This window comes from Pseudophryne corroboree, chromosome 4 (assembly GCF_028390025.1).
Source record: "Pseudophryne corroboree isolate aPseCor3 chromosome 4, aPseCor3.hap2, whole genome shotgun sequence".
Lineage (NCBI taxonomy): Eukaryota > Metazoa > Chordata > Amphibia > Anura > Myobatrachidae > Pseudophryne > Pseudophryne corroboree.
Window position 1 is genome coordinate 708,735,704 of NC_086447.1, and position 13,816 is coordinate 708,749,519.

Sequence of the window (13,816 nt, forward strand, 5' to 3'; positions counted from 1 at the left end):
CTTGGGTCGCTGAGCTTAGTCATCCAGCGACCTCTGTGCAAATTTTAGGACTAAAAATAATATTGTGAGGTGTGAGGTGTTCAGAATAGACTGAAAATGAGTGGAAATTATGGTTATTGAGGTTAATAATACTTTGGGATCAAAATGACCCCCAAATTCTATGATTTAAGCTGTTTTTTCGGGTTTTTTGAAAAAAACACCCGAATCCAAAACACACCCGAATCCGACAAAAAAAATTCGGTGAGGTTTTGCCAAAACGCGTTCGAACCCAAAACACGGCCACGGAACCGAACCCAAAACCAAAACCCGAAAAATTTCCGGTGCAGCACACTGAGCACAGATATGGAGCGTTTTTCAGGCAGAGAACGTATAATACTGGTGGTCACTGGTCAGCAAAACTCTGCACTGTACTCCTCCTATATACTATACTGGTGGTCCCCAGTCCTCACAATAAAGCAGTGTGAGCACAGATATATGCAGCACACTGAGCACAGATATGGAGCATTTTTCAGGCAGAGAACGTATAATACTGGTGGTCACTGGTCAGCAAAACTCTGCACTGTACTCCTCCTATATAATATACTGGTGGTCCCCAGTCCCCACAATAAAGCAGTGTGAGCACAGATATATGCAGCACACTGAGCACAGATATGGAGCGTTTTTCAGGCAGAGAACGTATAATACTGGTGGTCACTGGTCAGCAAAACTCTGCACTGTACTCCTACTATATAATATACTGGTGGTCCCCAGTTCCCACAATAAAGCAGTGTGAGCACAGATATATGTAGCACACTGAGCACAGATATGGAGCGTTTTTCAGGCAGAGAACGTATAATACTGGTGGTCACTGGTCAGCAAAACTCTGCACTGTACTCCTACTATATAATATACTGGTGGTCCCCAGTCCCCACAATAAAGCAGTGTGAGTACAGATATATGCAGCACACTGAGCACAGATATGGAGCGTTTTTCAGGCAGAGAACGTATAATACTGGTGGTCACTGGTCAGCAAAACTCTGCACTGTACTCCTCCTATATAATATACTGGTGGTCCCCAGTCCCCACAATAAAGCAGTGTGAGCACAGATATATGCAGCACACTGAGCACAGATATGGAGCGTTTTTCAGGCAGAGAACGTATAATACTGGTGGTCACTGGTCAGCAAAACTCTGCACTGTACTCCTCCTATAATACTGCTGGTCCCCAGTCCCCACAATAAAGCAGTGTGAGCAAAGATATATGCAGCACACTGAGCACAGATATGGAGCGTTTTTCAGGCAGAGAACGTATAATACTGGTGGTCACTGGTCAGCAAAACTCTGCACTGTACTCCTCCTATATAATATACTGTTGGTCCCCAGTCCTCACAATAAAGCAGTGTGAGCACAGATATATGCAGCACACTGAGCACAGATATGGAGCGTTTTTCAGGCAGAGAACGTATAATACTGGTGGTCACTGGTCAGCAAAACTCTGCACTGTACTCCTACTATATAATATACTGGTGGTCCCCAGTCCCCACAATAAAGCAGTGTGAGCACAGATATATGCAGCACACTGAGCACAGATATGGAGCGTTTTTCAGGCAGAGAACGTATAATACTGGTGGTCACTGGTCAGCAAAACTCTGCACTGTACTCCTACAATATAATATACTGGTGGTCCCCAGTTCCCACAATAAAGCAGTGTGAGCACAGATATATGCAGCACACTGAGCACAGATATGGAGCGTTTTTCAGGCAGAGAACGTATAATACTGGTGGTCACTGGTCAGCAAAACTCTGCACTGTACTCCTACTATATAATATACTGGTGGTCCCCAGTCCCCACAATAAAGCAGTGTGAGCACAGATATATGCAGCACACTGAGCACAGATATGGAGCGTTTTTCAGGCAGAGAACGTATAATACTGGTTGTCACTGGTCAGCAAAACTCTGCACCGTACTCCTCCTATAATACTGCTGGTCCCCAGTCCCCACAATAAAGCAGTCTGAGCACAGATATATGTAGCACACTGAGCACAGATATGGAGCGTTTTTCAGGCAGAGAACGTATAATACTGGTGGTCACTGGTTAGCAAAACTCTGCACTGTACTCCTCCTATATAATATACTGGTGGTCCCCAGTCCCCACAATAAAGCAGTGTGAGCACAGATATATGTAGCACACTGAGCACAGATATGGAGCGTTTTTCAGGCAGAGAACGTATAATACTGGTGGTCACTGGTCAGCAAAACTCTGCACTGTACTCCTCCTATAATACTGCTGGTCCCCAGTCCCCACAATAAAGCAGTGTGAGCAAAGATATATGCAGCACACTGAGCACAGATATGGAGCGTTTTTCAGGCAGAGAACGTATAATACTGGTGGTCACTGGTCAGCAAAACTCTGCACTGTACTCCTACTATATAATATATTGGTGGTCCCCAGTCCCCACAATAAAGCAGTGTGAGCACAGATATATGCAGCACACTGAGCACAGATATGGAGCATTTTTCAGGCAGAGAACGTATAATACTGGTGGTCACTGGTCAGCAAAACTCTGCACTGTACTCCTACTATATAATATACTGGTGGTCCCCAGTTCCCACAATAAAGCAGTGTGAGCACAGATATATGCAGCACACTGAGCACAAATATGGAGCGTTTTTCAGGCAGAGAACGTATAATACTGGTGGTCACTGGTCAGCAAAACGCTGCACTGTACTCCTACTATATAATATACTGGTGGTCCCCAGTCCCCACAATAAAGCAGTGTGAGCACAGATATATGCAGCACACTGAGCACAGATATGGAGCGTTTTTCAGGCAGAGAACGTATAATACTGGTGGTCACTGGTCAGCAAAACTCTGCACCGTACTCCTCCTATAATACTGCTGGTCCCCAGTCCCCACAATAAAGCAGTGTGAGCACAGATATATGTAGCACACTGAGCACAGATATGGAGCGTTTTTCAGGCAGAGAACGTTTAATACTGGTGGTCACTGGTCAGCAAAACTCTGCACTGTACTCCTCCTATATAATATACTGGTGGTCCCCAGTCCCCACAATAAAGCAGTGTGAACACAGATATATGCAGCACACTGAGCACAGATATGGAGCGTTTTTCAGGCAGAGAACGTATAATACTGGTGGTCACTGGTCAGCAAAACTCTGCACTGTACTCCTCCTATATAATATACTGGTGGTCCCCAGTCCTCACAATAAAGCAGTGTGAGCACAGATAAATGCAGCACACTGAGCACAGATATGGAGCGTTTTTCATAGAGATGAGCGCCTGAAATTTTTCGGGTTTTGTGTTTTGGTTTTGGGTTCGGTTCCGCGGCCGTGTTTTGGGTTCGAACGCATTTTGGCAAAACCTCACCGAATTTTTTTTGTCGGATTCGGGTGTGTTTTGGATTCGGGTGTTTTTTTCAAAAAACACTAAAAAACAGCTTAAATCATAGAATTTGGGGGTCATTTTGATCCCAAAGTATTATTAACCTCAAAAACCATAATTTACACTCATTTTCAGTCTATTCTGAATACCTCACACCTCACAATATTATTTTTAGTCCTAAAATTTGCACCGAGGTCGCTGTGTGAGTAAGATAAGCGACCCTAGTGGCCGACACAAACACCGGGCCCATCTAGGAGTGGCACTGCAGTGTCACGCAGGATGTCCCTTCCAAAAAACCCTCCCCAAACAGCACATGACGCAAAGAAAAAAAGAGGCGCAATGAGGTAGCTGTGTGAGTAAGATTAGCGACCCTAGTGGCCGACACAAACACCGGGCCCATCTAGGAGTGGCACTGCAGTGTCACGCAGGATGGCCCTTCCAAAAAACCCTCCCCAAACAGCACATGACGCAAAGAAAAAGAGGCGCAATGAGGTAGCTGTGTGAGTAAGATTAGCGACCCTAGTGGCCGACACAAACACCGGGCCCATCTAGGAGTGGCACTGCAGTGTCACGCAGGATGTCCCTTCCAAAAAACCCTCCCCAAACAGCACATGACGCAAAGAAAAAAAGAGGCGCAATGAGGTAGCTGTGTGAGTAAGATTAGCGACCCTAGTGGCCGACACAAACACCGGGCCCATCTAGGAGTGGCACTGCAGTGTCACGCAGGATGTCCCTTCCAAAAAACCCTCCCCAAACAGCACATGACGCAAAGAAAAAAAGAGGCGCAATGAGGTAGCTGACTGTGTGAGTAAGATTAGCGACCCTAGTGGCCGACACAAACACCGGGCCCATCTAGGAGTGGCACTGCAGTGTCACGCAGGATGTCCCTTCCAAAAAACCCTCCCCAATCAGCACATGATGCAAAGAAAAAGAAAAGAAAAAAGAGGTGCAAGATGGAATTGTCCTTGGGCCCTCCCACCCACCCTTATGTTGTATAAACAAAACAGGACATGCACACTTTAACCAACCCATCATTTCAGTGACAGGGTCTGCCACACGACTGTGACTGATATGACGGGTTGGTTTGGACCCCCCCCAAAAAAGAAGCAATTAATCTCTCCTTGCACAAACTGGCTCTACAGAGGCAAGATGTCCACCTCATCTTCACCCTCCGATATATCACCGTGTACATCCCCCTCCTCACAGATTATCAATTCGTCCCCACTGGAATCCACCATCTCAGCTCCCTGTGTACTTTGTGGAGGCAATTGCTGCTGGTCAATGTCTCCGCGGAGGAATTGATTATAATTCATTTTAATGAACATCATCTTCTCCACATTTTCTGGATGTAACCTCGTACGCCGATTGCTGACAAGGTGAGCGGCGGCACTAAACACTCTTTCGGAGTACACACTTGTGGGAGGGCAACTTAGGTAGAATAAAGCCAGTTTGTGCAAGGGCCTCCAAATTGCCTCTTTTTCCTGCCAGTATAAGTACGGACTGTGTGACGTGCCTACTTGGATGCGGTCACTCATATAATCCTCCACCATTCTATCAATGTTGAGAGAATCATATGCAGTGACAGTAGACGACATGTCCGTAATCGTTGTCAGGTCCTTCAGTCCGGACCAGATGTCAGCATCAGCAGTCGCTCCAGACTGCCCTGCATCACCGCCAGCGGGTGGGCTCGGAATTCTGAGCCTTTTCCTCGCACCCCCAGTTGCGGGAGAATGTGAAGGAGGAGATGTTGACAGGTCGCGTTCCGCTTGACTTGACAATTTTGTCACCAGCAGGTCTTTCAACCCCAGCAGACCTGTGTCTGCCGGAAAGAGAGATCCAAGGTAGGCTTTAAATCTAGGATCGAGCACGGTGGCCAAAATGTAGTGCTCTGATTTCAACAGATTGACCACCCGTGAATCCTTGTTAAGCGAATTAAGGGCTGCATCCACAAGTCCCACATGCCTAGCGGAATCGCTCCCTTTTAGCTCCTTCTTCAATGCCTCCAGCTTCTTCTGCAAAAGCCTGATGAGGGGAATGACCTGACTCAGGCTGGCAGTGTCTGAACTGACTTCACGTGTGGCAAGTTCAAAGGGCATCAGAACCTTGCACAACGTTGAAATCATTCTCCACTGCACTTGAGACAGGTGCATTCCACCTACTATATCGTGCTCAATTGTATAGGCTTGAATGGCCTTTTGCTGCTCCTCCAACCTCTGAAGCATATAGAGGGTTGAATTCCACCTCGTTACCACTTCTTGCTTCAGATGATGGCAGGGCAGGTTCAGTAGTTTTTGGTGGTGCTCCAGTCTTCTGTACGTGGTGCCTGTACGCCGAAAGTGTCCCGCAATTTTTCTGGCCACCGACAGCATCTCTTGCACGCCCCTGTCGTTTTTTAAAAAATTCTGCACCACCAAATTCAAGGTATGTGCAAAACATGGGACGTGCTGGAATTTGCCCATATTTAATGCACACACAATATTGCTGGCGTTGTCCGATGCCACAAATCCACAGGAGAGTCCATTTGGGGTAAGCCATTCCGCGATGATCTTCCTCAGTTGCCGTAAGAGGTTTTCAGCTGTGTGCGTATTCTGGAAAGCGGTGATACAAAGCGTAGCCTGCCTAGGAAAGAGTTGGCGTTTGCGAGATGCTGCTACTGGTGCCGCCGCTGCTGTTCTTGCGGCGGGAGTCCATACATCTACCCAGTGGGCTGTCACAGTCATATAGTCCTGACCCTGCCCTGCTCCACTTGTCCACATGTCCGTGGTTAAGTGGACATTGGGTACAACTGCATTTTTTAGGACACTGGTGAGTCTTTTTCTGACGTCCGTGTACATTCTCGGTATCGCCTGCCTAGAGAAGTGGAACCTAGATGGTATTTGGTAACGGGGGCACACTGCCTCAATAAATTGTCTAGTTCCCTGTGAACTAACGGCGGATACCGGACGCACGTCTAACACCAACATAGTTGTCAAGGACTCAGTTATCCGCTTTGCAGTAGGATGACTGCTGTGATATTTCATCTTCCTCGCAAAGGACTGTTGAACAGTCAATTGCTTACTGGAAGTAGACAAGTGGGCTTACGACTTCCCCTCTGGGATGACCATCGACTCCCAGCGGCAACAACAGCAGCGCCAGCAGCAGTAGGCGTTACACGCAAGGATGCATCGGAGGAATCCCAGGCAGGAGAGGACTCGTCAGAATTGCCAGTGACATGGCCTGCAGGACTATTGGCATTCCTGCGGAAGGAGGAAATTGACACTGAGGGAGTTGGTGGGGTGGTTTGCGTGAGCTTGGTTACAAGAGGAAGGGATTTACTGGTCAGTGGACTGCTTCCGCTGTCACCCAAAGTTTTTGAACTTGTCACTGACTTATTATGAATGCGCTGCAGGTGACGTATAAGGGAGGATGTTCCGAGGTGGTTAACGTCCTTACCCCTACTTATTACAGCTTGACAAAGGGAACACACGGCTTGACACCTGTTGTCCGCATTTCTGGTGAAATACCTCCACACCGAAGAGCTGATTTTTTTGGTATTTTCACCTGGCATGTCAACGGCCATATTCCTCCCACGGACAACAGGTGTCTCCCCGGGTGCCTGACTTAAACAAACCACCTCACCATCAGAATCCTCCTGGTCAATTTCCTCCCCAGCGCCAGCAACACCCATATCCTCCTCATCCTGGTGTACTTCAACACTGACATCTTCAATCTGACTATCAGGAACTGGACTGCGGGTGCTCCTTCCAGCACTTGCAGGGGGCGTGCAAATGGTGGAAGGCGCATGCTCTTCACGTCCAGTGTTGGGAAGGTCAGGCATCGCAACCGACACAATTGGACTCTCCTTGTGGATTTGGGATTTCGAAGAATGCACAGTTCTTTGCTGTGCTGCTTTTGCCAGCTTGAGTCTTTTCATTTTTCTAGCGAGAGGCTGAGTGCTTCCATCCTCATGTGAAGCTGAACCACTAGCCATGAACATAGGCCAGGGCCTCAGCCGTTCCTTGCCACTCCGTGTGGTAAATGGCATATTGGCAAGTTTACGCTTCTCCTCCGACAATTTTATTTTAGGTTTTGGAGTCCTTTTTTTACTGATATTTGGTGTTTTGGATTTGACATGCTCTGTACTATGACATTGGGCATCGGCCTTGGCAGACGACGTTGCTGGCATTTCATCGTCTCGGCCATGACTAGTGGCAGCAGCTTCAGCACGAGGTGGAAGTGGATCTTGATCTTTCCCTAATTTTGGAACCTCAAAATTTTTGTTCTCCATATTTTAATAGGCACAACTAAAAGGCACCTCAGGTAAACAATGGAGATGGATGGATTGGATACTAGTATACAATTATGGACGGGCTGCCGAGTGCCGACACAGAGGTAGCCACAGCCGTGAACTACCGCACTGTACTGTGTCTGCTGCTAATATATAGACTGGTTGATAAAGAGATAGTATACTCGTAACTAGTATGTATGTATAAAGAAAGAAAAAAAAACCACGGTTAGGTGGTATATACAATTATGGACGGGCTGCCGAGTGCCGACACAGAGGTAGCCACAGCCGTGAACTACCGCACTGTACTGTGTCTGCTGCTAATATATAGACTGGTTGATAAAGAGATAGTATACTCGTAACTAGTATGTATGTATAAAGAAAGAAAAAAAAACCACGGTTAGGTGGTATATACAATTATGGACGGGCTGCCGAGTGCCGACACAGAGGTAGCCACAGCCGTGGACTACCGCACTGTACTGTGTCTGCTGCTAATATAGACTGGTTGATAAAGAGATAGTATACTCGTAACTAGTATGTATGTATAAAGAAAGAAAAAAAAACCACGGTTAGGTGGTATATACAATTATGGACGGGCTGCCGAGTGCCGACACAGAGGTAGCCACAGCCGTGAACTACCGCACTGTACTGTGTCTGCTGCTAATATATAGACTGGTTGATAAAGAGATAGTATACTCGTAACTAGTATGTATGTATAAAGAAAGAAAAAAAAACCACGGTTAGGTGGTATATACAATTATGGACGGGCTGCCGAGTGCCGACACAGAGGTAGCCACAGCCGTGAACTACCGCACTGTACTGTGTCTGCTGCTAATATATAGACTGGTTGATAAAGAGATAGTATACTCGTAACTAGTATGTATGTATAAAGAAAGAAAAAAAAACCACGGTTAGGTGGTATATACAATTATGGACGGGCTGCCGAGTGCCGACACAGAGGTAGCCACAGCCGTGAACTACCGCACTGTACTGTGTCTGCTGCTAATATATAGACTGGTTGATAAAGAGATAGTATACTCGTAACTAGTATGTATGTATAAAGAAAGAAAAAAAAACCACGGTTAGGTGGTATATACAATTATGGACGGGCTGCCGAGTGCCGACACAGAGGTAGCCACAGCCGTGAACTACCGCACTGTACTGTGTCTGCTGCTAATATATAGACTGGTTGATAAAGAGATAGTATACTCGTAACTAGTATGTATGTATAAAGAAAGAAAAAAAAACCACGGTTAGGTGGTATATACAATTATGGACGGGCTGCCGAGTGCCGACACAGAGGTAGCCACAGCCGTGAACTACCGCACTGTACTGTGTCTGCTGCTAATATATAGACTGGTTGATAAAGAGATAGTATACTCGTAACTAGTATGTATGTATAAAGAAAGAAAAAAAAAACACGGTTAGGTGGTATATACAATTATGGACGGGCTGCCGAGTGCCGACACAGAGGTAGCCACAGCCGTGAACTACCGCACTGTACTGTGTCTGCTGCTAATATATAGACTGGTTGATAAAGAGATAGTATACTCGTAACTAGTATGTATGTATAAAGAAAGAAAAAAAAACCACGGTTAGGTGGTATATACAATTATGGACGGGCTGCCGAGTGCCGACACAGAGGTAGCCACAGCCGTGAACTACCGCACTGTACTGTGTCTGCTGCTAATATATAGACTGGTTGATAAAGAGATAGTATACTCGTAACTAGTATGTATGTATAAAGAAAGAAAAAAAAAACACGGTTAGGTGGTATATACAATTATGGACGGGCTGCCGAGTGCCGACACAGAGGTAGCCACAGCCGTGAACTACCGCACTGTACTGTGTCTGCTGCTAATATATAGACTGGTTGATAAAGAGATAGTATACTCGTAACTAGTATGTATGTATAAAGAAAGAAAAAAAAACCACGGTTTGGTGGTATATACAATTATGGACGGGCTGCCGAGTGCCGACACAGAGGTAGCCACAGCCGTGAACTACCGCACTGTACTGTGTCTGCTGCTAATATATAGACTGGTTGATAAAGAGATAGTATACTCGTAACTAGTATGTATGTATAAAGAAAGAAAAAAAAAACACGGTTAGGTGGTATATACAATTATGGACGGGCTGCCGAGTGCCGACACAGAGGTAGCCACAGCCGTGAACTACCGCACTGTACTGTGTCTGCTGCTAATATATAGACTGGTTGATAAAGAGATAGTATACTCGTAACTAGTATGTATGTATAAAGAAAGAAAAAAAAACCACGGTTAGGTGGTATATACAATTATGGACGGGCTGCCGAGTGCCGACACAGAGGTAGCCACAGCCGTGAACTACCGCACTGTACTGTGTCTGCTGCTAATATATAGACTGGTTGATAAAGAGATAGTATACTCGTAACTAGTATGTATGTATAAAGAAAGAAAAAAAACCCACGGTTAGGTGGTATATACAATTATGGACGGGCTGCCGAGTGCCGACACAGAGGTAGCCACAGCCGTGAACTACCGCACTGTACTGTGTCTGCTGCTAATATAGACTGGTTGATAAAGAGATAGTATACTACTAATATTATATATACTGGTGGTCAGGTCACTGGTCACTAGTCACACTGGCAGTGGCACTCCTGCAGCAAAAGTGTGCACTGTTTAATTTTAATATAATATTATGTACTCCTGGCTCCTGCTATAACCTATAACTGGCACTGCAGTAGTGCTCCCCAGTCTCCCCCACAATTATAAGCTGTGTGAGCTGAGCAGTCAGACAGATATATATAATATTATATATAGATAATAGATGATGCAGCACACTGGCCTGAGCCTGAGCAGTGCACACAGATATGGTATGTGACTGACTGAGTCACTGTGTGTATCGCTTTTTGCAGGCAGAGAACGGATATATTAAATAAACTGCACTGTGTGTCTGGTGGTCACTCACTATATAATATATTATGTACTCCTGGCTCCTGCTATAACCTATAACTGGCACTGCAGTAGTGCTCCCCAGTCTCCCCCACAATTATAAGCTGTGTGAGCTGAGCAGTCAGACAGATATATATAATATTATTTATATATAGATAATAGATGATGCAGCACACTGGCCTGAGCCTGAGAAGTGCACACAGATATGGTATGTGACTGAGTCACTGTGTGCTGTGTATCGCTTTTTTCAGGCAGAGAACGGATTATAAATAAAACTGGTGGTCACTGGTCACTATCAGCAAAACTCTGCACTGTACTGAGTACTCCTAATGCTCCCCAAAATTAGTAAATCAAGTGTCTCTCTAATCTATTCTAAACGGAGAGGACGCCAGCCACGTCCTCTCCCTATCAATCTCAATGCACGTGTGAAAATGGCGGCGACGCGCGGCTCCTTATATAGAATCCGAGTCTCGCGATAGAATCCGAGCCTCGCGAGAATCCGACAGCGTCATGATGACGTTCGGGCGCGCTCGGGTTAACCGAGCAAGGCGGGAAGATCCGAGTCGCTCGGACCCGTGAAAAAAAACATGAAGTTCTGGCGGGTTCGGATTCAGAGAAACCGAACCCGCTCATCTCTAGTTTTTCAGGCAGAGAACGTATAATACTGGTGGTCACTGGTCAGCAAAACTCTGCACTGTACTCCTACTATATAATATACTGGTGGTCCCCAGTCCTCACAATAAAGCAGTGTGAGCACAGATATATGCAGCACACTGAGCACAGATATGGAGCGTTTTTCAGGCAGACAGCGTATAATACTGGTGGTCACTGGTCAGCAAAAATCTGCACTGTACTCCTCCTATATAATACTGCTGGTCTCCAGTCCCCACAATAAAGCAGTGTGAGCACAGATATATGCAGCACACTGAGCACAGATATGGAGCGTTTTTCAGGCAGAGAACGTATAATACTGGTGGTCACTGGTCAGCAAAACTCTGCACTGTACTCCTCCTATATAATATACTGGTGGTCCCCAGTCCCCACAATAAAGCAGTGTGAGCACAGATATATGCAGCAGACTGAGCACAGATATGGACCGTTTTTTCAGGCAGAGAACGTATAATACTGGTGGTCACTGGTCAGCAAAACTCTGCACTGTACTCCTCCTATAATACTGCTGGTCCCCAGAATAAATATATTTGCAGCCCCCTGAAACAAAGTGAGAGGACGCCAACCACGTCCTCTCACTATCATTTCCAATGCACGAGTGAAAAATGGCGGCGACGCGCGGCTCCTTATATTGAATCCGAATCTCGCGAGAATCCGACAGCGGGATGATGACGTTCGGGCGCGCTTGGGTTAACCGAGCAAGGCGGGAGGATCCGAGTCGCTCGGACCCATGAAAAAAAAAGGGGAAGTTCGGGCGGGTTCGGATCCCGAGGATCCGAACCCGCTCATCACTAATCAAAACCTTTAAAATAAACCACACAAAGTGAAAAAAGATACACATCAAGGATATTGTGCTTGTATGCAAATTACTAAAAAGATGATTCACAACTTTTATTAATTCACTAGTAAACAAATTTATCATTGAAGCATTTCATGAGCAAATTGTGACTTGTACTTGTACATGACTTGTATGGGACTTGATGGTATGCCTTCTCAGTAATATTGGTTCCACCCATTATATAGCTCTCTGTAGATGACAAGCTTTCTTTTATCAATGTGTCAATTAAACACTTGTATTAAATTAATTTCAACCATCAAGAAAATCCTTACAAATGTATTTTGTTTTTTAGAATGTTTACCGTAGTCTTTAATACCCACTGTAAATGGGCATTATGATTTGTTGCTCTAAACTACATTGTAGTCACACATGATCGCCTTTTACCTGAATTGTATTCATTCTGCGCTGTTCCCACAGATAATTTTCAAAGCAATGACCCATTGAAAATTAGAAATGACATGATTATTTCAGGAAGATGTGCATCATAACAATTTATGCTTGAATGCACAACAGTGTGACATCAAGATACACAAACATTTTCTTGATCTATTGCTATTGTTGCATATACATTATCACTTTTAGTTTAGTAGCATCTGCTGTTAGGATTCAATAACCAGATGATCAGATTAAAATTATGTTTGCCTCATGTCAGAAGCCTTTTCAACAGTGTGCTTATACTGTAACATGGCAAACTTACATCATTTCATCATCTTTAGGGATTGGCCTTGTTGAATGATAAATTTCGGAATGACCTTAAATGTGATGTTTCTTTGACAATGAAAGGGCATGATTTTGATGCAACAGTATGAGACATAAATATAAGTCCAATTATCCATTTAAAATCTACATAACCCAAGTATGAGAGAAAAACAGTCTGGAAAATGTACTTTAAAATGGTCAACAAATGATGAATCAAGTAGTTTTATAACTTTTTTTCACTTAGTAGAGTGAGTTGCAAATTTTAAAGGATCCATTTTAAAATTTATAGAGACAACTGATCATAAAATCAAGGATGTTTCATTCAGACAGCCTTTCAGTCCCACATTAGATCTTGTCAAGTACAGACATTTTGAAAATGCTTTTAAAAGCCAAATATAGGCATAATAAATTGCTACCATAAAGAATTTACAACTTAATTGTTAATACTTCAGTCCTGGGAAGGTGAAGTACTTCTTGGCATCAGCACAGTTCCAACTGCTAAGTAGTTATGTAAGATTATACTGTAGACTGATAGAATACAATGATTATTGTTGACTACACAGTCAGCAGCCATTTGTAGTTACTGTGGGCCTGATTCTGTGTCAGATGCATCTGTGAAAACAGATGCATCTCCCTTTTTTGTGCGCATGAGCCTGAATTGCAGATCGGAGAGTGTGCATGATGCGCCTGCAGTTGAAGAAATTGCATAAGGAAATGGAATTATCAAGTAATTCTATTCACGCACTATGCATGGCTGCATTCAACAGGATTCAGTATGATATCCCGGCTGTTGGGATCCCGGCGGTCAGGAGACTGATGCCGGGATCCCGACATTTGGAATACCAGTGGCGAGCGTCTCCCCTCAGGGGCTCGCTGCGCTCACCATGCTTCAGACCCAGTGGTGAGGGTTGTATTCCCCCGTGGGTGGTTACATGGACCACCACTCGAGTGGGGATTCCAGCCGGCGGTCAGGATTCTCATCCCCAGCATTTCACCGGGTGTCGGGATTCCGGGTTTGGTATCCGGACAGC